General features: G+C 47.4%; 2 non-coding genes and 1 pseudogene across 2 annotated transcripts; all 3 read right to left on the bottom strand.

The window, feature by feature from the left end:
- Positions 1-1,465: 1,465 nt before the first annotated feature.
- On the bottom strand, positions 1,466-1,606 carry LOC137564718 (U4 spliceosomal RNA). The gene has a single exon (XR_011030798.1). It is a non-coding gene; the product is annotated as a U4 spliceosomal RNA (small nuclear RNA).
- A 966-nt stretch (positions 1,607-2,572) lies between these two features.
- Positions 2,573-2,645, bottom strand: TRNAK-UUU (transfer RNA lysine (anticodon UUU)). Its single transcript has one exon. It is a non-coding gene; the product is annotated as a tRNA-Lys (tRNA).
- Positions 2,646-9,398: 6,753 nt separating this feature from the next.
- LOC137564837 (U4 spliceosomal RNA) lies at positions 9,399-9,530 on the bottom strand (annotated as a pseudogene).
- Positions 9,531-27,311: the final 17,781 nt, after the last annotated feature.

Below are 27,311 nucleotides of genomic sequence, written 5' to 3' on the forward strand. Positions count from 1 at the left end.
TCCGTTCTGCAGAACCGGAGCCGGACCGGATCCGGGCCGGATCCGGACTCCGGCCTCCGTTCCAACATGCGCTATTTTTTCATCCGGCCCCTCCGGCAGCCGTATCCGGGGCGGAGCCGGACTGCACCATCCGGCCAATACAAACAAATGGGAACCGGAGGCCGCACAACACACTGGCTGAGAAATCCGGATCTTCTACCCCACTTCCTATGCGGATTTTTGCGGCGATATTGGCTGGGGACACATGGGCAAGCATTTTGGAGTGGAGCAGCACGAGCTGGAGGTGTTGGCAGGATGTTGGCAGCATGTCGGAGGTGGAGGTGAGTGCTAAACAGCAGAGGGCCTGATTCCACAGGTCCCCCTTCTGCTGACCTCCCAGACCCCAACATTTTTTTTTTTTTTTACGTATATTTTGCCAAACGGATCCGGATCGCATCCTGATTGCCACCTGATGCAACCTGACCGGATCCGGATCGGATCCGGATCAGAACCGTACGGTTCCGATCCGGATCCGGTCCGGATCCGGTCAGGTCATCCGGTCCGTTTGGCAAACAACCGCTAATGTGAACCGGGCCTAAGACACTGGACCTCGGAAACAGTAAATTCGGGCGCCTTAGGCAAGTGGACAAAAAGGGTGCCGCCATTCACTCCCATAATAAATATCGTTTAATGGGCGCCCAACAGGAAAAATGGGCGCCGGAGAAAAATAAAGTTTTACAAGCGGCGCCCGGAGACTTTTAATGTTTTATAACTGCTTCTCATGATTACACATTATTTAATGATTTAGAATTTTTTAAACATTATTTTTAAACGAAAAACAGTACAATATTTTTTAAAACATTATTTTTAAACAAAAAGCAGCACATTTTTTTTCAAACATTATTAATGCTTATTACAGGGGGGTCTTAGGTTTTGCCAACACTAGGGGGGTCTTAGGTTCAGCACCACCAGGGGGGGGTCTTAGGTTTAGGCACCACCAGGGGGGTCTAGGGGTTAGGGGTAGGTACAGGGAGGGTTGTGTATGAGAGTAGGGTTAGGTATAGCGTTAGTAAAATTCTTATTAATCTTTTATAAAACGTTATTATACATTTCACTTTTTAAACAAGAAAGATTAACGTTTTTACAATTGCCGATTTCATACACATTATTTAATGATTTATAACTTTATAAAACATTATTTTTAAACGAAATATAGCACAATTTTTTTTTTAAACGTTATTCATGCTTATCGTTTAAAACCCTGCGCCCTTTTTTCCCGACGCCCTTTTTTAACGTACTCCTGGACCTCACCCTCATGAAAGAAAGCTGACAACAAGTGAGCATTTTGTGGCCAAGACTGATTTGGAGATAAGAGGTGCTACGAAATGTTCTTATTGTGCCAGCCACGGTACTACCACACGAGCACTGCTCAGTCATCATGCACCTTGAAGATAATCCTTTCTCTGTTGGTAAACACCTTAGTCAGTCTCCGAAGAGACTGTCAAAAATTGCCGATGCTGACTATATTTCAAGTCATCATGGCGGGGTATTGGGAAAAGTTTTCAATTAGCAATAATCACGCCTCTGTTGAACCTCATTGGCTATGATACTGCCACTGCGCAAAGATAGCCAAGCTAATGCCAGCAAATATCCCCTCTTTCTTGGATAAAGGAAACGCAGTTTATAGTGTTCCGCTGAGGATCATGGGGATGCCATATGCTAATTAGACAGCTACTAAACAAGCATTGTTAATAAGCGGCTAAAGAGTCTTAGCATTTGAAAAGGCGGCAAAGAGGGCAAAACAAAGCCTGCCAGGGATGCCAGCATAGTGTTTTGTGGAGCAGGCTGCCAAGTGGGCCAGTCCCGCACTTGTAAAATACATGAAAAATACAATTTGAAAAATGGAGTAATGAGTCTATGTCACTGCCATGCATGCTGATAATTGGGCCTGTGATTATTGTGCCTGGAAGTACTGGTATGCTGCGCTGGCTAGAGGTGCTTGGGAGTTGACCAAAGTCTTGGTGGTTGCAGGTTACTGGAGGAGAGAGATGGTACGTGAGCTGTTAATTTTCTGATGCTCATGGTAAGCATGAAGCTCCTTCCATTGCTGCTTTGAGGGTAGATGTGCAGGCTGGAGAAGGGATCTGGCGAATTACTCTAATGCTGGGAATACACGACGACATTTTTCAGTCGATTACTATCCGATCTTATTTCCGATCGACTTTCCGATTCTTATCTTTTCTGATCAATTTCCATTCACTTCTATGAGAAATCGATGAGAAAAAGGATCGATAATAAGATCGGACATGTTGGAAATTATCTATGGAACCATCTATCTGCTGAAAAAACTTTGATGCCTCTTTGATGCCTCTTTGATGCATGGAATAATCCATGCTTAATATCAAAGCAGAAAAAGTTGAAGAGAAGTAGATTCAAGACACAGGGAGGCTGTGAGAGTTCGGGGGATGCACAGAAAGCGGCTGATGTTTCGGTTATGGCTTACTGCAAGCAAAGCACACAAGAGGCAGCAGTTGCAGAGGGAACTCAGGTAGCAGAAGTGATGGCCAATGAGCATGGGGTAAAGGCAAGGCATCACCTGAACAGGGACTTGAACCCTGGATCCTCAGATTAAAAGTCTGATGCTCTACCAACTGAGCTATCCAGGCTCTGAAAAGGGGCAATCACCAGCAGCTCAAAGTTTAGCTACAGTATTTCCAGGCTGGGCGCAAGTTAACATCTAGTGCAAGTCATGAGCAGGCTAAAGCACCTAGATAGCCGGGAAACAGCAGAAAGCGCTGTTTATTTCCTTTGACCATCAGGTTCTTCACCTTGACTGATTATTGACACTTTTAAAACAATGGTACACCAGCCAGAAGAAGCTATAGGCCGCCGAAACCTAAATGTCAGCGGTGCTCTGTTTCTGAGCATCCCAATAATGCTTGCAGAAAGAGCTAGCGAGAGGCCATGGGATCATAGCTAGCGCAAATAGATGGAGCTTGTGACCTCCAAATTTTTAAGGCCAGACCTCTGAGAAACAACACTGTTCTCTCTCTTAGGAATGTGGCATTAGAAAAGTAGCAACCTGCAGATGAAAAGTGGACTTTTGTCATTTTAGTCATCCTGCTGGTGTTTATAAATTTGCCAGAGAGTAAGACACTGGACCTCACCTTCATGAAAGAAAGCTGACAAGTGAGCATTTTGTGGCCAAGACTGATTTGGAGATAAGAGGTGCTACGAAATGTTCTTATTGTGCTAGTCACGGTACTTACACACGAGCACTGCTCATCATGCACCTTGAAGATAATCCTTTCTCTGTTGGTAAACACCTTAGTCAGTCTCCGAAGAGACTGTCAAAAATTGCTGATGATGACTGTCACGGACAGTTGCGGGGCTGCAGACGCGTCCTGGAACCGCCCGTGAAGAAAAAGCGATCGCACTCGATTCTCTGCATCGATTGCGCTTCAGATCACTAGAATCGGGATTGATTGTGTAGGAGCCTCTGCTTAAAGTGAACCTAAAGTCCAAAAAAAATGAGATGAACTCACCTGGGGCTTCCCTCAGCCCCCAGCAGACGATCGGTGCCCTCGCAGCTCCACTCCGATGCCTCTGCACCCGCCGGCGACGACTTCCGGTTTCGCCGTCACCGGCCGACAGACATGGGAATGCGAGTGATTGTTCGCGTTCCCAGCTTGTATATCGCCCCCTATGCTGCTATTGCGGCCAGGAGGTCGCAATAGCAGCATAGGGGGCGATATACAGGCTGGGAACGCGAACAATCACTCGCGTTCCCATGCCTGTCGGCCGGTGAAGGCGAAACCGGAAGTCGTCGCCGGCGGGTGCAGAGGCATCGGAGCGGAGCTGCGAGGGCACCGATCGTCTGCTGGGGGCTGAGGGAAGCCCCAGGTGAGTTCATCTCGTTTTTTTTTTGGACTTTAGGTTATCTTTAACTGCAGGATGGCTCTTTTGATATGCTAATGAGCAGGAACAAACCCTTGTGCTCAGGAAGCTAATCCCAGCAAGAGGCTATTCAAAACCTGCTTCTTTCCCAGACTGAGCGGAGCCACTTAGCCAGCCATAAGAAAAGCATGGGTGGTATGATTTCCTGTTGGTATACGAAAACCGTATATGTCGCACAGCTATAAAATCCATATCGTCTTGTTCGGTAAAATCTGGCCATCATGCTGATATGACATTCATTGTGATAGCCCGTTCGGTGATTGAGATATGAATCTTCTCAGGAGCCTGACCCGCTGGCTTAGCCATGTCTGATGTCATATTAATCTGTATTTTCCAACAAGTATGAATCTGTTACCCCCGTAAATATAATGTGTATGGTTCAGGAGTTACAGCATTTCATAAGTTTATCCCTAAAATCTCTCAGAGGGAATGAACTGTCATTTGTTGGTAACTCAGAGGGGGCCGGCGTTGCCACACCCCCAAACCAGCTTCCTCAAAAGTATTTGCAAGGGGCCCTCCCCTCATTCCTCCATTTTTCCACCTTCATGAAGACACGGCCACTGTGAGGAACAAGTGGTGGCCATTTTGATTGAACTTAGCTGAAACAAAGAACTCTGCAGAACTTGAATCAAGGACTTGATGATTTTCCCACAAAAGCACATTTTCCACAAATCCTAAGTATTTTCTCCCTTTTATTTCATACTGGCTATTACTGTTTTAATAATTGTTGATTTTAATAATTGTCTGTATATATTCATTATTTATATTGCTTTCAATAAACCGACGCTATCGTCAGTTGTTGTTCTAGCTACCCTATTATTCAGCACACACAGAACTGATCCCAGGTCTCTGAAGAGACACTACTATTGTTTGTTGTTGGCTAGACAGAATACAGCGTGTTTTAACCATTTTTATTTGTAGATCTAGGCTCAGACAGGCAGCGGGCTCCTCTTTCCCATGGTAACAGAGGTGGTGGCAGTTATACCCTGGAATCGTGTGTAAGTTGTAATTACCGTACCTCACGGGCTCCCTTCTGGTTTGTCTGTGGCCAATTCCCAACGGTTCCTGCGCATTGACTGCGACCAGAGTTCGCACGATCCATGCGCTGGCACCGTTTGGAAGGCCATTTGCGGTCTGACCACTGAGGGCACCGGTGACAGTGTTTGGCAGTGGTTGGGACCTGTGTTGTGCTGAAAAGTATCTAAGGTAGCGCTAGCGCTATCCAGAAACGAACTAATTCGTTGGTGTAGCTGGAAGGCAATATATTTTTTATATATACAGAGAGACTGTGTAGCCAGTACCCCTCCCCAAAAGTTTTATTTTATTTGGCATGGAAATGTCCGGGAACTACAAGAACATGTGCCTGTCGGACCTGCAAATTCTTTGCCAAGCGAGAGGCATTGATGTCGGCCGCAGGAAACAACAGGACCTGGTAACGAACTTGTTTCAATGGGATACCCAGATACTGCGGGAGCTGGATGTGTCTGCTGAGGTAGACGCCGGCCCATCTGCCCCAAGTCGAGGGGAACCAGAGGCTGAAGATCCTAGGTGTACAGAGGTTGAGCAACCTGCGGGCAATGCGGCAACAGTTACGCAAGAGGCTGTCAGTGTGGTCCCCAATCCCAGAGTTTCTGAAAGTACTTGCCCAGAACCGGCCAGTACTGGACTGTCCATTTGTACTGATCCACTAATGCAGCAGGCATTATGACAGCTGATGGAGACTGACCTGGACAAGTACCTGCAGTACATGGCAGAGCAAAAGCGAGAGGCACGAGAGGAACGGGAACGGCAAGCGGCTGCTACGGAACGGGAGCTCCAACGACAGCATGAGCTGAACCTGGCAAAAGTTCAACAGGCCAGCCGGAGTTCTCCGCCCAGCCTCCCTGCTGAAGGAGCTGCACCACCCGTAAGTGCAAAATTTAAATTTGCTAATATTGAAAAAGACACAGACATTGACTTGTTTTTGCGATCTTTTGAAAAAGCATGCCGTCAGTATCGTCTGTCCCAAGACCAGTGGGCCAGACATCTGACACCTTTGCTGCGCTACAAAGCGCTTGATGCTTTCGCAGAATTGCCTGCGGAGAAAGATAATGATTATGCCGCTATAAAAGACGCTATCATTACCAAGTACCAGCTGACGCCAGAAGCCTATCGCAAAAAGTTCAGGGCCTGGCAGAAAAAGTCTTCTGATTCGTACCGAGATGTGGTCAGCAGCTTGCTCACCACACTCCGCCAGTGGACTCTAGGCCTCACCAAAGGGTCTTATGGTGTCCTGAAGGACTTGATAGTCCTCGAACAATTTCTGAACATTTGCCCTGCTGATGTAAGACAGTTTGTGCTGGAGCGCAAGCCTGCGTCAGCAACTGTCGCTGCAGACCTCGCTGAGACTTTTGCGACTACTCGGGTGCCTGATGCACGCAGAACTGTCCCGTCCAGCTGGAGAGGAGGTCAGCCCAATACCCCGGCAGACTCTCCTGCCCCTGTGAGCCGTCAGCCACAGAGGCCACCCAGCACAGCTGCTGCACCCAGGCCTGCAGCCCCTGGAGAGGTCCCCTGTCACTACTGCCGCCAGCCCGGACACATGAAATTCGACTGTCTGGAGCGGAGACAGACACCACCAGCACCTGCAGCACCTGTATCCCCTGTACCTCACCCACAGCAGAGGCAACCCACCAGCGAACCACAGCCTGAATCCTCGGATTTTGTTCTGTTTGCCCGCGGAAAGGAAATCCACGACCGAACTGACCAGCAGCAACTTGTTAGAGTGAACGGCAAAGTTGTCACCGGATTCCGAGACACTGGAGCTGACATCACGTTAGTTCACTCACACCTTGTGCCAAAGGAGAGCATCAGCTCCAGCCGATCCCTTGCCCTTACTGGAGTAGAGGGCACCCTTTTTCACATAGCCCACGCGAGAGTGAAGATGGATTGGGGGGTGGGAATCCAACAAAGGGTTGTTGGGGTTATGAAGGATCTCCCAGTCCCTGTGTTGCTGGGGACTGATTTGGGCAAGCTTGTGTCCTACTACGAACCTGCCACGACCGCCTTGTCACTAACGGAAGGAGACGGACTCTCCACCCACCACCAGGTACGTTATACACTTGGGGGGGCACCAGGGGGAGGTGGGTTGAATGTGCCCAGTTCAAGGGTACCCGGTTCAATAGTGTCTGCTTCAAAGGCACCTGAGTTTGATGTACAGACTGTCTGTTGTGATGATGAGGTAACTGTAGCTGAGTTTACTGTACAACCTGTCTGTAATGAAAAAATGTCTATACCTGTCAATGTCATTAATGCATGCAACGATGATTTGAGTAATGCCCGTCTGTGCCCTGCTGAAGGTGTACCTGTGCTAGCAGTATCGCGCAGCTGTACTGCTCAGAACCTGAGCTCAGAACAGGTGGAGTAGGTTCAGGCCTCCTCCCCCTCCTCTGACCGCAGGGATGAGACCTTTCAGCCGCTGGCCTCGTGTGACATGAGCAAGTTGGCTGAAACTGACAGTGTCCTCACAGCAGCACTACAAAGCGACCCAAGCCTGGAGGTGCTCAGACAGCAAGCCTCTGAGTCCCTTGCAGATGGGGCCACTTTCAAGGTGTACTGGGAAGGTGGGAGACTGCACAGCGAGTCTGTACAGCCCCCTACCGGTGGATCACATGCGAATACCAAATGGCTTGTGGTCCCAAGTGCGTTCAGGGGACATGTGCTGAAATCCGCACATGCTAATCCTCTGACAGGGCACTCAGGTGTCCGCAAGACACTTGCCTGTATTCGGAAACAGTTTCATTGGCCCGGGATGAACAGGGATGTAGCCAAATACTGCAAAGCATGTGCCGTCTGTCAGGAGCGGGGGAGGTCCAGGGATTCCCACGGGGTTCCCTTAGGTCCACAGCCGCTTCGCAGGGAACCCCTGCGTGGGCTGGCTGCTGGCCTACCCAAACCACTGCCCGTTGTCAGCAGTCCTGGCAGACATCCCATCCGAACACAGTGGTGCAAACGCTCTGGCCGGAACGGTCCATGTCGGGTCAAGCCTGAGGGTAGCGGACCACGACCTGTCCAGGGGAACCGAGCCACCGGCTCCAACGGGTTTTCTCGCCGTACCGGCAACCCGAGACCTGTCAGCCAGGTTAGCGGCACCGCCACACATCTTGCGGGTGTGTGGCTAGGCCACAGACAAGAGTGGGGCTGTCACGGACGGTTGCGGGGCCGCAGACGCGTCCTGGAACCGCCCGTGAAGAAAAAGCGATCGCACTCGATTCTCTGCATCGATTGCGCTTCAGATCACTAGAATCGGGATTGATTGTGTAGGAGCCTCTGCTTAACTGCAGGATGGCTCTTTTGATATGCTAATGAGCAGGAACAAACCCTTTTGCTCAGGAAGCTAATCCCAGCAGGAGGCTATTCAAAACCTGCTTCTTTCCCAGACTGAGTGGAGCCACTTAGCCAGCCATAAGAAAAGCATGGGTGGTATGATTTCCTGTCGATATACGAGAACCGTATGTCGCACAGCTATAAAATCCATATCGTCTTTTTCAGTAAAATCGGGCCATCGTGCTGATATGACATTCATTGTGATAGCCCGTCCAGTTATTGAGATATGAATCTTCTCAGGAGCCTGACCCGCTGGCTTAGCCATGTCTGATGTCATATTAATCTGTATTTTCCAACAAGTATGAATCTGTTACCCCCCTAAATATAACATGTATGGTTCAGGAGTTACAGCATTTCATAAGTTTATCCCTAAAATCTCTCAGAGGGAATGAACTGTCATTTGTTGGTAACTCAGAGGGGGCCAGCATTGCCACACCCCCAAACCAGCTTCCTCAAAAGTATCTGCGAAGGGCCCTCCCCTCATTCCTCCATTTTTCCACCTTCATGAACACACGGCCACCGTGAGGAACAAGTGGTGGCCATTTTGATTGAACTTAGCTGAAACAAAGAACTCTGCGGAACTTGAAATCAAGGACTTGATGATTTTCCCACAAAAGCACATTTTCCACAAATCCTAAGTATTTTCTCCCTTTTATTTCATACTGGCTATTACTGTTTTAATAATTGTTGATTTTAATAATTGTCTGTATATATTCATTATTTATATTGCTTTCAATAAACCGATGCTATCGTCAGTTGTTGTTCTAGCTACCCTATTATTCAGCACACACAGAACTGATCCCAGGTCTCTGAAGAGACGCTACTATTGTTTGTTGTTGGCTAGACAGAATACAGCGTGTTTTAACCGTTTTTATTTGTAGATCTAGGCTCAGACAGGCAGCGGGCTCCTCTGTCCCATGGTAACAGAGGTGGTGGCAGTTATACCCTGGAATCGTGTGTAAGTTGTAATTACCGTACCTCACGGGCTCCCTTCTGGTTTGTCTGTGGCCAATTCCCAACGGTTCCTGCGCATTGACTGCGACCAGAGTTCGCACGATCCGTGCGCTGGCACCGTTTGGAAGGCCATTTGCGGTCTGACCACTGAGGGCACCGGTGACACTGACTATATTTCAAGTCATCATGGCGGGGTATTGGGAAAAGTTTTCAATTAGCAATAATCACGCCTCGGTTGAACCTCATTGGCTATGATACTGCCACTGCGCAAAGTTAACCAAGCTAATGCCAGCAAATATCCCCTCTTTCTTGGATAAAGGAATCACCTTAAAGGGAATGTCCAAGCAAAATAAAAAAATAAGTTTCACTTACCTGGGGCTTCTTCCAGCCCCATGCAGCCATCCTGTGCCCTCGTAGTCACTCACTGCTGCTCAAGTCCCCCACTGGCATCTTGCCGACCTTGGAGGTCAGAGGGCCGCATTGCGTACATTTTTACGCATTCCTGCTAGTGCAGGAACATTAACACATACATTTTTACGCATTACTGGTTCAATGCGTAAAAATGTACGCATTGAACAATTAACTCGTAAAAATGTATGTGTTAATGTTCCTGCACTAGCAGGAATGCGTAAAAATGTACGCAATGCGGCCCGCCGGCCTCCGAGGTCGGCAAGCTGCCAGTGGGGGACTGGAGCAGCAGTGAGTGACTACGAGGGCACAGGATGGCTGCATGGGGCTGGTAGAAGCCATAGGTAAGTGAAACTATTTTTTTTTATTTTGCTTGAACCTTCCCTTTAAGGGTGATACAGAGCTTTGGTTGTGTGAACCTGATACTGAGGAAACTTTGTTTTGTACAGAAAATATTTCTGTGAGCTTGCCCTGTACCATGAATGAAACAATGTTGTCCAGCCAAACTGACATTTGTGAATCCCTTTCTTGCTCTACAGAAAGTACTCACTTTACTTCCTGTACTCTGTATGACTCAATAGTGCCTGATATAAAATCTCCAGCAGAGAGTTCAGAAGATCTTTTTGGTGTTGCAGTTATACTCACCTGTTTTTCTGCCATTCTGGAATTGCAGTCAAGTTTGACTGCTATGCAGGATTCTGTGTTTAATGAAACCAAAGTCAGGGAGTCAGGGTCTGTTCCAGAAGATATTCCTGTGCAGTCTGTTCATGTGAATAAAATCCAGTGTGTTGTAGATCCATTTCAAAAACCTCAGCCCTGTCCTCTGAATGTATTTGATGTTTTGCCCTGTAACATGGATAGTTCAAAATCATTGATGAGTTTACCAGAAAACTTAGGTATTTGTGCTCCTGAACTTTTATGTGATGTTTTGGAGACCTCTGAGTTCCTGTCTGAGGGTGCAGAGCTTTTAAGTTATGCTTCATGCCCCCTAAGTCCCACTGAAGTAATGCCCACTTCAGTGGGCATCGCTTTTATGCTAACTACTGCAGCGCTTTGGAGCTTCAGTCATGTGTAGTCAATAATGAATTTTTGTTGGATACAGTTGTAGTCACAGAGACTTCTAAGTCTGATTCTGAGTCTCTTTTTGAAAGTCCAGGACCTGTGACCACCGATCACAATGATTTTTTGTTTTGCTCTGAATCTGGTCTGGCTGTGTCGGTTTCTGAGGTCTACAGTCCCTCAGCATGCCCAGTGGTTGCTCCTGTTCCAGTGTGCCTAGATATTCTCCGTGATCCAGCATGCCCGGAGGTGCCCTCTGTGTTTATGTGCTCTGATGTCCCCCTGGTGGTGTCTTGTCCAGAAGACGTCGGAAGCGCCACATGCCTCAATACGGTTCTGATTCCTGAAAACTCTGTTTGTGACAGTTGTCCTTGTGACTTTGGCTTGGGGGTTTCCCTGAGTCATGTGGGGGGTCCTGTTGGATCACCATGTGGCTCTATGGGATCTTCCAATCTCTTGGGGTCTCTTTGGAATTGTGAGTCATTCTGGGAGATTCCTGGGGGTTCTTGCCTTGGTGCTGTGGACTGGTCCAATAATGAGTATTATGCTGGTAAAGACCGTTGTAGTGGGCACAACTCTGAAGGTCTCAGGTTCTTTGGACTTGACCTGGGGGACTGGGTGTATCATGCCAAGGCTCTCGGTGGGCATTGTTCTGGTAGTCGCGGTACTCATGGGTATCACTTTGGAGCTGGTTGTACTGGTGGGCATGGCTTTTGGGGTTCTGGGGCTGATTGTTTCCATCATGGTTTAGTCAGTTTAGGAAGCAAGCCCGGTTGGTCTACCCCGGCCGTTCTGAATTATTTTTTTTGTGGTGGTTTTGCAGCACGGAGAATCTTCCATTTTGAAAGATGTCTGGAAGCCGTCTTTAAAGGGGGGGGGGGGGTTAATGTCAGAATCCGCTCTGCTGGTCTTGATTCTCTGGACTGGGTTGTTTCCTATGCAGTTTGCATAGTTCAGTACAGGGAAAAGAGAACGTTCTGTCAGTTTGAAAGGCTGACTGATTTGCATCCACTTGTCATGCAAATTGCTTATCTGCTTCCTTTGAAGGTTTCTATGTAACGATTGGTGTCAACACGCAGAGAGAATCCGATTATTGGTGATCTGCAGAATCGCTAGTAATGCAGATATACACCAGATTATGGATGATCTGCAGAATCACCAATAATCCAGGTATGTCTAACCTCTGGACACCTGAGATATGAGTGTTTGGTGTAACAGTAGCACTTTGAGTGAGAACCACCAGAGGAGCTGGAGGTTAGAAGAGGAAGGGAATTCACCCCAGACTGTGGGTGAATCCCTATAGGCTAAAGGCTCCCTAGGAGAGGGGCCTAGACTTGGTTGCAGGATGCCCTGCTGCTAAGATGAACAGACTTGCCCTAACTGGATGTGAGATCCTAGCTCTCTACAGCCTAGAGGCGGGCAAGGTAATACAAGTACACAGTGCTAGTCTTGGGTGTGAGGTCTGTAGTCACAACACCCTGGAACTAGTCTATCTCATAACATAGCATTGACACAGTATCCTAGGCTTGGGTGTGAGATCCGTAATAACAACACCCTGGAACTAGTCTATAGCATAACATAGCATTGACACAGTATCCTAGGCTTGGGTGTGAGGTCCGTAGTCACAACACCCTGGAACTAGTCTATAGCATAACATACGAGAATATTCTAGATCAGTGTGAATTCCCGGGTCCTCCCGGTTCTAACACACTGTAGGATCTGACTGAGGTCTGTGTGCTAACACATAAAGCATTCGCAACGGCAGACAACGTGAGACTGAGGGACGAGTGGTTATATAGTGCAGCGCTGATCAGCGCCGCCCAATCCCTTCCAGCCAATCCGCATACATCCTGGGATCAGCTGACCAAGGGAGTCAGCTGATCCCTCTCTGCTTCCCATAAAGCTTCTGTCTTTCCGCGTGCGCGCGTGTATTCCTCAGCCTATGTGCACAGGAAGGCTGTATCACATCAGACACATGTTGCCGCGCGTAAACCGCCGGACTGGACGCGGAAGTAGCCGCCACGCCGTCAGAGCACGCGGCGGCTATTCCGCGATCCTTCACAGTACCACACCCCCCCCCCCCCCCCCCGAGGAGTGGACTCCGGACACTTCCCAGGATGTGAGTCATGGAACTCTTTCCTCAATTCCTCTGCGTGCATGCGGCATTCTGGTACCCAAGTTCTATCCTCCACACCATAACCTTTCCAGTGTACCAAATATTGTACAGAATTTTGCACCAGCCGGGAGTCCACAATCTTCTCAACCTCATACTTGGGTTGATCATCAATCATTACAGGGGGGGTTGGAGTGGAATCCCCCTGTACTGCCGTCTTGAGCAATGACACGTGGAATGATCTTACACCTCGCATACTGGTAGGAAGATCAATGGCATAAGTGACAGCATTAATTCTTTTGGTGACTGGAAACGGCCCAACAAACCTAGGCCCTAATTTGGGTGACAGTTGTTTCAATGCCAGATGTCGCGTAGACACCCAGACCAAATCTCCTGGTGAAAAGTCCCATTCAGCAGAGCGTCTCTTGTCAGCCTGCTTTTTCTGAGACTTGAAAGCCTTCCCCAAATTTGTTTTCACCATGTGAGAATCTGCTCAGCTGCCTGTGCAGACAGGCAGCCTTTTGACCATTGTTCAGGTCTGCATTCTGCAGGTCTCTTTAAGAGAGACTTTCTGTCAGTTTTGCAGCTTGTGCTTGCTGAGGAATTTGCATACGTTGTCATGCAAACTGCCTGGCCACATTCATTGGAGGCGTGTACTATAAGTACTATGTGTTTCCCACAATGCTTGGCTGTTCATAAGGATTCCTTTCTGTGAAACACTCATGGAGGAGTGTCAGCCATGCTCTTTGTTTGAAGATCAGCTTAGAGTAATTCCTGGAAACTGCGCTAGGCAGGTTCCCTAGTGCAGTTAGGATTGGTTATCTGTTTTGTTTGTCTGTTGCGATTGTCCTGTCCCAGCGGTGGTCGACAAGGAAATCGTTCTGATCTCTGTTCTTGGAATATAGCTGGTGCAGCGGTTGCTACCAGCTATCTCTTCTGTTCTGCCTCCCTGGATCATACTAGCCTCTTTTCGCTAGTGCTGTGGATCCTTCTGTTCTGTCTCCCTGGATCGTACTAGCATCCTGCACTAGTGCTGTGGATCCTTCTGTTCTGCTACTCTGTACCTGGATCGCACTGGCATCCTGCGCATCCTGCGCTAGTGCTGTGGATCCTTCTGTTCTGTCTTCCTGGATCGCTCTAGCCACTTTCGCTAGTGCTGTGGATCCTTCTGTTCTGTCTGTCTGAATCGCACACTTGCCCTAGCGCTAGTGGCAGTGGATTCTTCAGCTCTGGATCTTGGAGCTAACCTCGGCTGCGGTCGCTGCTGGTTACTCCTTCTGTTTGTCATGTGCTTGGATCACACTGCTCTGACAGCAAGAGCAGTGGATCTTTCTGATACCTGGTTCGCACTGGCTCTGACGGTAAGAGCAGTGGTTCCTGTTTGATCGATTCTCGTTGTCTGTTTGTTTGCGTGCGCTTGCTGGTGCCTGCGGTAGGCGACCGTGTAGCAAGCGCTTTTGTGTGGTGTCTGTCTTGTGTTGGTTAGTTAGGCGCGCTTGTCCCTGTTGTGCTTATCACGCGGGGACCGCGCACGAACGCGTGCACTGTTGCGAATGAGTGCGGTGTTCACGTTCAGCTAGCGTTTGTTATTTTCTTTATCTTCTCATTGTATGATTTGCTGTGCCTTTGCTACCCTTGTATTCTGTTCTAATCTGCCTTGTGTCACGTCTAGCGATCGCACCTCTCGCGATCGCGTTCCCATTTCATATCTGCTGTTGTGTGTGAACTGTCGCGGGTTGGCGACTAGTTTGGTGCACACGCATACAACCTGTCCCTTTGCTCGTTCTCATTCGCAATCGATTCTCTTGCGATTGCGTTCTGCGCTTCGTACAATTCCTGTCTGGCATTTGTGGAGGTACAGAGGATTGGTTCCTCTGCACTCCCCAGCGCCATCTGCCGACAGGAATTTCCCTCTACGGGTGCGTAGCACCTTTTGCTGGGTTCCTGCAATTATACGCTTGTGGAGGATTTCCGCCGTATCAGCGCACGCGTTGTGCGCTGATCACGGAGAAAGTTCCACAATCGTTACACACCAGAGCCCAAATTTGTTTTAACGCCACCTGCCAATCCTCTAATGCTGGGAAAGGAGTAGATGCCACTGGCAAAGGAGCAAACTTAGGGGACCTTCCCGACACTACCTGAAAAGGAGAAAACCCGGAGGAAGAACTGTTCAGGTTGTTGTGCGCATCAGCCACATAGCATCTGAGAAACTGTTCCATGGATTGGTTGACCCTCTCGGTCTGGCCATTTGTCTGTGGGTGGTAGCCTGATGAAAATGAAAGATCCATGCCCATAAGATGACAGAATGCCCTCCAGAACTTAGAAACGAATTGGCCTCCCCTATCTGACACTACATTCTCCAGAATGCCATGCAGCCGGAAAATGTGCTGGATGAAGAGGTTAGCCAGCTCTTGGGCGGAGGGGAGTCCTTTCAGAGGAATAAAATGGGCCATCTTGCTGAATCTGTCTACTACCACCCAGATGACAGTCATGCCTTCAGATCTGGGGAGTTCACCCACAAAATCCATGGACAGATGGGTTCACGGTTCACTTGGAACCGGCAAAGGCTGCAAAGTTCCCACCGGTGCCTGTCGGGAAGGTTTGCTCCTAGCACACACAGCACACTCTCTCACAAACTCCTTTACAATCTGTGGCCAACGATGGCCACCATGCACACCTGGCAAGGAGATCCTGTGTCCTGGTGGCCCCTGGATGACCAGCATTCTTATGGGAGTGGAACAGCTGTAAGAGCTGTAGGCAAAAGGGCAGGGGCACAAACAACACTCCCTCGGGCTTTCCTTCTGGGACATCCTGCTGATATGGGGCCAGGGTGGCAGCCCAATCCCTTCAGGTTTCTGTGGCTGCCAAAACCACCCTCCGAGGCAGAATAGTCTCGGGTGCCGAGGGCTGTGCCGTCTCGGGCTCAAAACACCTGGACAAGGCATCAGCCTTAACGTTTCTACTACCAGGAGTGTACGTAATTACAAAACTGAATCTGGAAAAGAACAGTGACCACCGGGCCTGTCAGGGACTGAGTCTCTTAGCATTCTCTATGTACTCCAAGTTTTTATGATCTGTGTAAACTGTAATAACATGTTCTGCTCCCTCTAACCAATGTCGCCATTCCTCAAAGTCTAACTTGATGGCCAGGAGTTCTCGGTTGCCTATATCGTAGTTTTTCTCCGCTGGGGAAAACCTACGGGAGAAGTAGGCGCATGGATGAAGCTTACCCTGCATACCGGAACGCTGAGACAGCACAGCCCCCACCCCCACCTCAGAGGCATCAACCTCTATTATGAACGGGAAGGTGACATCGACGTGTCTCAGAATAGGAGCAGAACAGAACAGTTTCTTTAGGGTATCAAAAGCCGTAAGAGCTTCCTCGGACCAGTGGTGAGTATCAGCCCCTTTCTTAGTGAGATTGGTGAGGGGCGCAACCACTGTAGAGTACCCCTTAATAAATCTCCTGTAGTAATTTGCAAAACCCAGGAATCTCTGGAGGGCCTTCAGACCTACAGGCTGTGGCCAGTCCAGTACAGCAGAGACTTTCCCAGGGACCATAGAGAGGCCCGAGGTAGATATTACATACCCCAAAAACGCAACAGAGGTCACCTCAAAAATGCACTTTTCCAGTTTGGCATACAATTGATTCTGTCTTAGTCTTTCCAACACATACTTGACGTGTCTCCGATGTTCGGCAAGAGTGGCTGAAAAGACTAGTATATAATCAAGATATACTAATGCAAATTTACCCAAAATTGGTCTGAAAACTTTGTTAATCAGCTCCTGCAAGATGGCCGGGGAGTTGCACAACCCGAAGGGCATCACTAAGTACTCGTAATGCCCATCGGGTGTATTAAAGGCCGTCTTCCACTCGACACCGTCCCGGATGCGCACCAGGTTGTATGCACCCCTTAAGTCCAATTTCGAGAAAATTTTAGCATTGGTGATCTGGGAGAATAAATCGTCAATCAGAGGTAGTAGGTAATGATTTTTCACAGTGATCTTATTTAGACCCCGATAGTCAATGCAGGGATGGAGGCCTCCATCTTTTTTTTTTAACAAAAAAGAACCCAGCACCCGCAGGTGACCGGGAGGGGCGGATAAATCCCTTAGCTAAATTTTCTTTGATGTACTCCTGCATAGCCAACTTCTCTGGCCCGGACAAGTTATAAAGGTGACCCCTAGGAGGCATACAACCAGATCTTAATTCAATCGGACAATCAAAGGAACGGTGAGAAGGTAGTCTGTCTGCTGATTTAGGACAAAAGACATCAGCAAAATCTTTATACTGCTCTGGCAATCCTTCCACCTGAATTCTGGTGTTACCCATGGTTACCTTCACCAAACAATGATGATAGCAGCGGGTAGACCAGCTCGTTAGCTGACCAGAGGCCCAATCAATCTGAGGGGCATGAAGTCGCAACCATGGCAGACCAAGAATAATGGAGGAAGTTGCCATTCGTAACACAAAAAAATGCAGACTCAACACCTTATGACTCAATGGAACAATAGGAATTCCTAATTTTCTAGCAAAATCATAGTCAATAAAATTGGCGGCCGGAGTCGAGAAAGGCCTTAGTAGAAACTGTCTGGTCCTCCCATGAAATGGCGCATGGGAGGAGCAAGCGATCATCTTTGAGAGGTAAATTCTGCGTGCCTAGGGTGTTACCTCTGACCACTCCTAGGCGGCAGCGTTTCCCGACTTTTTGGGACAGTTCTGTGCTTTATGACCCTCCTCTGCACAGTACAAGCAGAGCTGTTCAGCTTTTCTACGATTCTAGAAAATTTCAAGGACAGAAAGCCCAAAAAGATAGCACCACTCTAAAGAAATAGTAATATTTATTCAAAAAGTATATAACATCAGTACAAAATTTGACATCTTTGAGTTTCAAAACAAGATAAAAACAATTAAAACTGACCAAATGGTCCAAAATGGTAACAGCTGCATACAATCATGTCTTTTAGTAAATAAAGGTGCAATCCACCATATAAATATAATCACAGATATGGCACAAAATATTGCCTGTATATAATCGCCTCAAGTGTGCATCTGATCAGAGCACACACAAGGTTGAACCTGGGTTCAGTAAGAAAAACAAATAAATATACATATCCACATACAGTAGTATAAACAGCAAGTGCAAAGACCCATATATATTACATATATCAAATTATTCCTGTATAGGAAAAATGTGCAAACCAGCAAGGACTGCTATATAATAATGACACTGGGAGCAGCCTATGGAAAAGTGCATAAAGTGAAAGTGATAATAGAGGAAGATACTTAGCCCGGGTAGACCAAGGAGGCGAAGACAGTGCAGCTGCAGATAGAAGAGGTCCCTTCAGAACAGTCCCGCAAGCTCCGCGGGCGTCACCCCGCTTTCAAAGGAGAGGAGAGGAACACCACATTGTAGGACGCCAGATCGGCGTTTAAATAGAAGGTCCAGAGAGCAGAGCAGACGCCCCAGGAATCACCGCGCGTCAAGCGGATGTGACGTCACGGGGAAGGAAATAGAGTCAGGCAAGGATCCAGGAAGAAGAAACCACGCTGGAGCGCAAGCGGCAAGGAGCCGAAGGTGAGTAGACGCAGCTCGCTACCCATAGTAACAGATAGGCAGTGTTGAAATAAAAGCATGGAGCAGACGAGGGGTGGCAGAGCAGAACAAACAGCCACCAGAGGGAGACATTCAGAGCTAAATAACACAGTATAAATAACGTAATCACTATAGTTAACATTCATAAATTGGGAAGACAATCAAAACATCAAAATAAGCAATAATTATATGCTTTCAAACAGATAATATATATGCATATATGAATACAAATTCCATGAGATAAGATGGTAGGGGGTCCAGATATAAAGTACTGGGGCATATGTGGGCAAAGTTGATCAGAATCCAGCTCTTTAAAAGGGCCAAGCAGTTCATATCCAACCTTAAAGGGGCAGGCAATCCAAAAAATCCATCCAAATAAGCTAGAGTCCACATGAGTCCACAAAGTTCAGGCATGTAATGAACGCGGATAGCACAACTGAAAAGGTCCAGGAACAGGGGCCAAAAACGTCCATACATCCATTAATAAGATGAAAGAGGCATATCGCAAATATAATTTGATCTATGTATATAAAGAGAGCATATGTTAATCATCACAGACACATATACATATCAACAAGGAATATAAGCCATGTATCATGTTAAAAAGCCTGTCCAATCAATCTCCTCATTCATGCCCCATGGGACCATACTATCCAGTTGGTAAATCCATCTGGCCTCACGTTTAAGTAGGGCAGCTACTATGTCACCTCCCATAGGCGGACTGGCCCGGGGGGACGGGTGGCATTCTCCCCCCGGGCCGCCGCCACCTCAAACAATCTGGGCCGTTGCGGTGGTGAATTACTTTAAAAATCAGCAGCTCCGCAGCCACTGGATTCAGCCCCGCCCCCAGCTGTTCTCATGGGCTCAACTCAGCTCCGTGTGTTGGGCCAAGGAGCAGGGCATTGGCTGAAAGCTCCTGCTCCTCCCGGCATCCTCTCTGCTGCACTGTGTGTGTGTATGTGTGTAGGCTCCGCCCCCCTCAGCCTGGAGACCACGCTGGGACAGACTGCATGCCAGGCTGCTGTATGCACACATGGGGAGAAGCAGCCACGGCTCTTAGTGCAGCCAGTTCCCCAGTGCAGAGAAGAGGATCAGGTGCCTGGCTGGGAATTCCTTCTGCTGCATGCCTGTGAGTTTGACACCCCTTCCCCACTCCACAGCATTAGGTAGCCCGTTTTGCCCTCCCTCTCTATAGAGTGAGACCCAGCAGGTCTCCTTCCCCAATAGAAGCAGTATAGCTGCCAGCATGCCCTCTTCCTCTATAGAGGCACAGCTGCTACCAGCATGTCCTTCCCCTCCATAGAGGTACCACAAGTCCAAGCATGCCCCTTTCCCTCAATATATGCACCAAAGCTCCCAGGAAGTATCCCCTCCAGAGGCACTAGAGCTGCCAGCATGCCCTTCTTCATAGAGGCACTTCTGCTCCGATCATGCCCCTCCCCCTTCTATAGAGTCACCACAGCCCCAGCAAGTCTTCCCCCTATAGAGCCACTACTGTTCCCAGCAGGCCATTCTTCTCCATAGAGGAATTCCTGTTCCCAGCATGCCATCCCCCTCCATAGAGACACCAGAGCCCCAACAAGGTCCCGCCCTCCCCTATGGAGACAACCACCTTAGCTCAGCTCGTCCATTACCGCCAGAGGGTGCCGCTCAGGCCCTGCTGGGCCGATTTTAATGAAATAAAGTGCAGCAAACGCAGCCAGCACTTTGCCAGCCGCGTGTGCTGCCTGATCGCCACGAGCAGCGGCAAAAGAGGGTCCCCCCAGCCGCCTGAGCCCTGCGCAGCCGGAACAAATAGTTCCGGCCAGCGCTAAGGGCTGGATCGGAGGCGGCTGACGTCATGGCGACGAAGTAAGCAAAACACGGAAGGCCGCTCATTGCGGCCTTCCGTGTTACTTTTGGCCGCCGGAGGCGATCAGAAGAACGCCTCCGGAGCGCCCTCTAGTGGGCTTTCATGCAGCCAACTTTCAGTTGGCTGCATGAAATAGTTTTTTTTTAATATAAAAAAAACCCCTCCCGCAGCCACCCTGGCGATCTTAATAGAACGCCAGGGTGGTTAAAGCTACCAGCATGCCCTTCTCCACCATAGAGGCACTACTGCTCCCAGCATACCCATACCTCTACATAGCAGCACCACAGCACCAGCATGCTCCTTTCCCTCAATAGAGGGACCACAGCTCCTGGCAAGCCCCTCCCTAGAAGCACCACGGCTCTCATTGTGCTCCTTCCCTTCCAAAGAGGCACCACAAGTCCCAGCATACCGCTCTTCCATATATTGTTGGGTTGTCCCCAGGGTCTCACAGCTGGTTGCTGGGCCCCCCTTGGTCTCCCCAAATTGAATAGTGGACCCCCGGAGCCTCTGCAGTGTATTCATAGTGGAGCGCACTCACTGGTCCAGCTGGCGCGCTCATCTGTGTGCTAACGTCTCCATCCTCACAGGCGTCTCATCTCAGTGATCCAGCGGCACATGGGTGTGTACATGTCACCAGGTCACGGAGATGAGATGCCTATGAGGATGAAGCACACGGATAGAGGGAGGACAGGTGAGTGCGCTACACTTAAAATACAGAGGCACCAGGGGACCATTTATTCACATTGAAAAAAGCCTGGGGAGCCCTGGGGGACAATCTAATACTATATGGAGGAAGAGAAGCATGCTGGAAGCTGTGGCACTGCTATGGAAGGGGAGGAGCATGATGGCAGCTGTAGTGCCTCTATGGTGTGGAAGAAGCGCGTACGTACGAAAAGGGCGTCGGGAAAAAAGGGCGCGTGGTATAAACGTTAAATGGAAATATCGTTTATAGAAATATTGTGTAGAATTTCGTTTAGAAATAGTGTTTTAAGAATTTATAAATCACTAAATAATGTGTATGAGATCCGCAATTCTTAAAACGTTAATCTTCCCTGTTTGTAAAGTGAAACTTATATTTACGTTTATTAAAAACCCTCCCTGTACCTATCCCTAACCCCTAGACCCCCTGTTGGTGCCTAAACCTAAGACCCCCCTGTTGGTGCCTAAACCTAAGACCCCCCTGTTGGTGCCTAAACCTAAGACCCCCCAGTTGGTGCCTAAACCTAAGACCCCCCTGTTGGTGCCTAAACCTAAGACCCCCCTGTTGGTGCCTAAACCTAAGACCCCCCAGTTGGTGCCTAAACCTAAGACCCCCCAGTTGGTGCCTAAACCTAAGACCCCCGTGTTGGTGCCTAAACCTAAGACCCCCCTGTTGGTGCCTAAACCTAAGACCCCCCTGGTGGTGCCTAAACCTAAGACCCCCTATGGATAATAATGTTTTACAGACATTAAGAAATAAAAAATGTAAATAAAAAAAATGTAAATTATTTTTTTGGGTGGATAATAATGTTTTAGAAATGTTTTAGAAATAGTGATTTAGTATCTTCATAAACGTTATTCGTCACGGGCTCATTTTGTAAAGTTAAATCATCACAAACATAGTTATAAATCCTTAAAAATCTCCGGGCGCCGTTTGTTAAAACGTTAATAATCTCCTGCGCCTTTTTTTCCCTGTTCGGCGCCCATTAAACGATATTTATAATGGAAGTGAATGGGGCGCCCTTTTTGTCCACTTGTCTCATGCGCCCAAATCTACTGCTTCCGGAAGAAGCATGCTAGGAGCTGTAGTGCCTCTAGAGAAGGGGATAGGCATGCTGGCAGCTGTAGTGCCTCTATACAGAGCATGGGGGGCATGCTGGAAGCTGTTCGCAGTTTGCCCCTATGGTAACACTGGCCGTAGCTAGTCTGGTGTTGGGTCTGTCTTTGGTTGAATAGGTTCCTTCAGTATACGAGCATGATGTGGGCGAGTGTATCTGTACCGGGCATGCGCAAGTAACATCCACACATTCCCAGTCAAATGAAGTGCTTTTGCATGAAGGAAAAGAGCCATGCACAAGTGTCTTAGTTCTACTGGGCATGTGTGGATCTCATTTGCCCATTCCCAGTATGGACACGCTTGCCCACAGTCAAGCTTGCACACTGAAGAAACCTTTTTGACCATTTTCCTGTACTATCATTGCTGTCAGATGGGGAATTGTGAAATACTGAAGGAAGGGGACAGACAGTGTGGCTGCATTAAGGCTGGTACACACAATGCTATTTCCCATCAGATCCACAGGTCGAATTAATAATGTCTGGCATGTCTGATCTGCTCCCAATCAATTTTTTTGATCAGGAAGAGATCAGACATGCCGTAAATTATCGATTTGACCCATCAATTTGACGGAAAATAGCATTGTGTGTTCTAGGCATTATGAAGCTTGTGGCACCTGCTTCATTTAGGGACTTAAGGGGAAGAGCTGGTGGTGGCTGCCTTATGCACCATGAGTGAGGGGACCGTGGCTGCACCCAACACTACACTGAGCAGAGGAGGAGACACTCACTGCTATACCACTGTGCTCCCCTGTATGCAGAGTAGCAGCACAGCAGTCTCAGCTCATCCAGCTATACACCTGCTCTCTACGACCTGGTCATTCTGCATGTCGCCTGATTACACGTGTATGTGCAGGAGATGGAGATAGACAGCAGACGGCCACTAGCTGTGGAGGACAGACACATTGCTGGAGAAGGTAAGACTGTCAAGCACAACAACTGCATCCACTACTCTGTTTATACTGGAGGAGAGTAGGAGGGTGACCATTAAAGGAGCTAAATGAGGATAGGGGACCACTAAACAACCAAATCAGGGCTTTCTGTAAATGGGAGGGGGGACCACAAGATCACTAGGGAAAGCTATATGGAGATTGAGGGACCATAAGACCACCTGGGAATACTTTGAGGGAGATTTTTTTAGTATTTATAAAGTGTCATCATTTTTTGCAGCACCCTTCTACAGAGTATATATTCACGTCACCGACTGCCCTCAGAGGAGTTCACAATCTAATCCTACCGCAGTCATACTCGAATATCCTACCATATTATATAATGCATTTATACAGCACTGACATCTTCTGCAGCACTTTATAGAGTACATAGTCATGTCACCGACTGTCCTCAGAGGAGCTCACAATCTAATCCTACCATAGTCATAGTATAATGTCCTACCATATTATTATGTATTTATATAGAACAGATATCTTCCGCAGCACATTATAGAGTACATAGTCATGTCAATAACTGTCCTCAGAGGAGCTCAAAAGCTAATACCTACCATAGACATATGTCCATTGTAGTCTAGAGCCAATTTAGGGGTAAGCCTTTTAACTTATCTATATTTTTTTTTTGTAATGTGGGAGGAAATTGAAGTGCCCAGAGGAAACCCACATAGACAAAGGAAGAACATACAAACGTAATACAGATTGTACCCTCAAAGGCCCAAAGTGCACCAAGTAAATGTCCACCACGCAATTACACCCCCAGCCTAAAATGCTTAACGCAACTCACTGCAAAATGTATCGTTGCGTTAAAATACCATTAAAAACATATCTTTATTGAATGCAAATGTATTTGGGCTGGGGATTCTGTGACCGGGCCTCTAGGTTGGGATTTCCCCCCAGGCCGAATCGTACCAGTCCTCCCCTGTCACCTCCCCTCAAACCTAATCTGATCTGGTCAATACCACAAACTCGAAGTCCCGTGTAGCGACCACCATGCTCAAAGAAAAAATGGGCTGCCACTGAGGTTAAGATTTGATTGTTCTCCAGGTCACGTTTGGCTAGTCTAATTGTAGATAGGTGTTGCTGGATTCTAGTTTTCAGCATGTTCTTTGTTTGTCCAACATATATTTTACCACAGGTGCAGATTAAAGCGTATATCACACCCCTGGTTTTATAATTAATGTATCCGTGTAGTTTAAACTGTTTGGTACCATCTGTATTGTAGATAGTCTGTTGAGGATGCATATAGTCACATACATTGCATTCCCCACATGGATAGCTACCTTTCAAAGGTCCTCTGCATCTCTTCATACCTTCGATAAAATGACTTGAACATAATTTATCTTTTAGACTAGGGCATCTCTTAGCTGTAATGGAAGCATTGGGAGTAATAAATCTAGCAATAGTTGTGTCAGACAACAGAGCAGACCAGGATTTGTTAAGTATCTTATAAAGGTCCCTCCATTGGTTATTAAAGGTGGTGCTAAATCTTACCAACTGGCTAGAAGGTTGGGATGCTTGATGGAGAAGTGAGGATCTATTCATGGTTTTCGCCTTGTGATAGGCCTGGGAAACCACTCTCTTTGGGTAGCCCCTGTCCCTGAATCGGTCAGTTAGTCCACGTGCCTGCATAAGGAAATCATTATCATTAGAACAGATGCAGCGTACTCGCAAAAATTGACCAGTAGGGATATTATCACGAAGTGGTTTAGTATGCGCACTCTGATAATGTAAAAGAGAATTCACTGATGTTGGCTTACGAAAGAGGTCGGTACTGAGTTGTCCCTCTGCATTGATCCTGATCTTGATATCCAGAAAATCAATCTCTGTAGATGAAATGTGCCTGGTTAAATGAATATTCATGGTATTATCATTGAGAGCATTTAAAAACCTATCACAGTCATCCTGGGACCCCCCCCCCCCCCCCACAGCATAAATATGTCATCAATAAATCTGTACCAGCCCAGGACATAGGGCTGGAATTCTTCCAGAGGGGGACCAAAGACTACCTCACGTTCCCAGAAACCTAAGAACAGATTGGCCATGGACAGAGCACATTTCGCGCCCATAGCCACCCCACAGGTCTGTTTGTAAAACTGCCCATTAAAGAGAAAGTAATTGTGACTGAGAACAAAGTCAGCCAAACCCAGAAGCAGACCCTTAAGGTCCCCTTGTTGATTACTTTCCATGTTAAGAAAATATGTCATGGTTTTTAGGGCCCATTGATGTGAAATATTAGTGTATAAAGATTCAACATCAAGGGAAACTAAAAGAGTACCTGGAGCCACTGTTAATTCTTCTATAGTTTTCAACAGGTCAGAACTATCTCTCAAATATGAGTCCAGGCTGGTCACATGCCTCTGTAGAAAAAAATCTATAAAATCACAAGATGGAGCCGTTAAACCCCCAATTCCAGCCACAATTGGTCTCCCAGGTGGGCAAGTAGCGTTCTTATGAATTTTCGGTAATAGATAGAAAGTGGGGATCACCGGATGCTTGACAGATAAAAATTCAAACTCCTTTTTAGTAATTGTACCTGCATTCCTAGCCGAGGCCAGGATATCATCAAGTAGGGCTTTGTAATACTCAGTGGGATTTCCTGGTAACACAGTGTAATTGTTGGCGTTTCTCAATAGTTTGTAAGCCTCCTGTAGATACATCTCCTTTGGCCACAGGACAACGTTGCCCCCTTTGTCCGCCTCCTTAATCAAAAAAAAATCATTATTAGATAGTTCTCTAATAGCTTTTTGTTCATCTCTGGTAAGATTTTGACCTTGGTTGGGGATAATAGGTAGACATTCAATTTCCTTCCACATGGACTCAAAAAAGAACTTAACTGCTGGGCATGAGTTAAAGGGCAAGGTGTATTTTGACCGGGGCCTGAAAAGGCGGGAACGGTTACTCACCGCATCGTTTTGTTGATTCTCCTGCAAAAGTCCCATAAGATCCTCGAAGACCTGTCGGTCCAAGGACTCCATATGTGAAGGCGGGGCCTCCGTGCCCCCCTCAAAATATTTTTTGAAAACAAGTTTTCTGCAAAAGAGATAAATATCTTTCAACACTTCAAATTTATCAAGGCTCCTGGTAGGTGAAAAAGTAAGTCCTTTACCCAAAACACTCTGCTCTGTTTTGGTTAGTTCATGATTTGTAAGGTTAATAATTTTCAATCCCTGTGTTGTTGTTCCCTCAGTCTTTTGACCCGTGGGGTCTGCAGGTCCCTGAGCAATCCTGCCCTTGTGTCTCCTACCGCCCCTCCGGGTTCGCCTTCTAGGTCTGTATCGCTGTCCAATAAAAAATCGCTTGTGGAGATGGTGTCATCAAGTGGAGTGGCCCTAGGCTTCTGTCCATTATTAGGGGGCGGAGGAGGCCTGGATTGAGGTGGCACTGCTCCATTGGGTCTATTGGGGAATTGTGGTCTGGGGCGTCTCCTACGCTTCCTCCCATTCCCTCTATGCCTCCACCTATAGGCTGCTCCACTGTCATAGTCCTGACGATCTCTCATAAGTTTTTTCTTTTTACCATCCACAATAAATTTTTCAAAACCCTCCATATCTAACTTCAATTGGTTCAGAAATGGCTGTACAATGATGTCTTTGTCAAAAGTTTTGATCTTTTTCTCAAGCTCTCTAAGCTCCATTTTTTTCTTAATTAACAATTTCTCATCATGTTCAACAAGCATATCAATGATGATGGTGGAGCACTTAGCTAGGCCTTCCTCCCAGGTGGCCTTATACTCGTTAGCAACCTCCAAAGCTGGGAAAATTTGAACTCTGAGGCCTCTTGGATAGATGCCCTCATCTTTATACTGTTTCAAGCTGTGAATGTTCCACCACAATCTCAGATACGCTTTGTTGGTATCTTTGTACATTCTACACATTTGTCTTGCTTCATCAGGTATATTATTCCCACCAATGGGGTGGGACCCAGAGAATACAGTTTCAAACGTCCTATTCCAACCAGACTCTAAAGCATCAATAAAGCCCTCCATATTGAAACTACAATGATGTCAGAAAATGTCAAGGAGTACCAAATAGAGGGATTAAAAAAAAACTATGCCTCAATATATAAATGTCTAATATTAGGACTAAATTTAAATTTAGAGTAGGTGCTGGACTGAGAGGGTGGTATAAGAGACACACCCTAAATGGTATATTGAAGAGTGACAGAGTGTCCGCAACACTACACTATAAAGAGTGTGCAAGGGCTCAAGAAGACATATAGAAAATTTCAAGGACAGAAAGCCCATAAAGATAGCACCACTTTAAAGAAAT

Source organism: Hyperolius riggenbachi, chromosome 3, assembly GCF_040937935.1.
Source record: "Hyperolius riggenbachi isolate aHypRig1 chromosome 3, aHypRig1.pri, whole genome shotgun sequence".
Lineage (NCBI taxonomy): Eukaryota > Metazoa > Chordata > Amphibia > Anura > Hyperoliidae > Hyperolius > Hyperolius riggenbachi.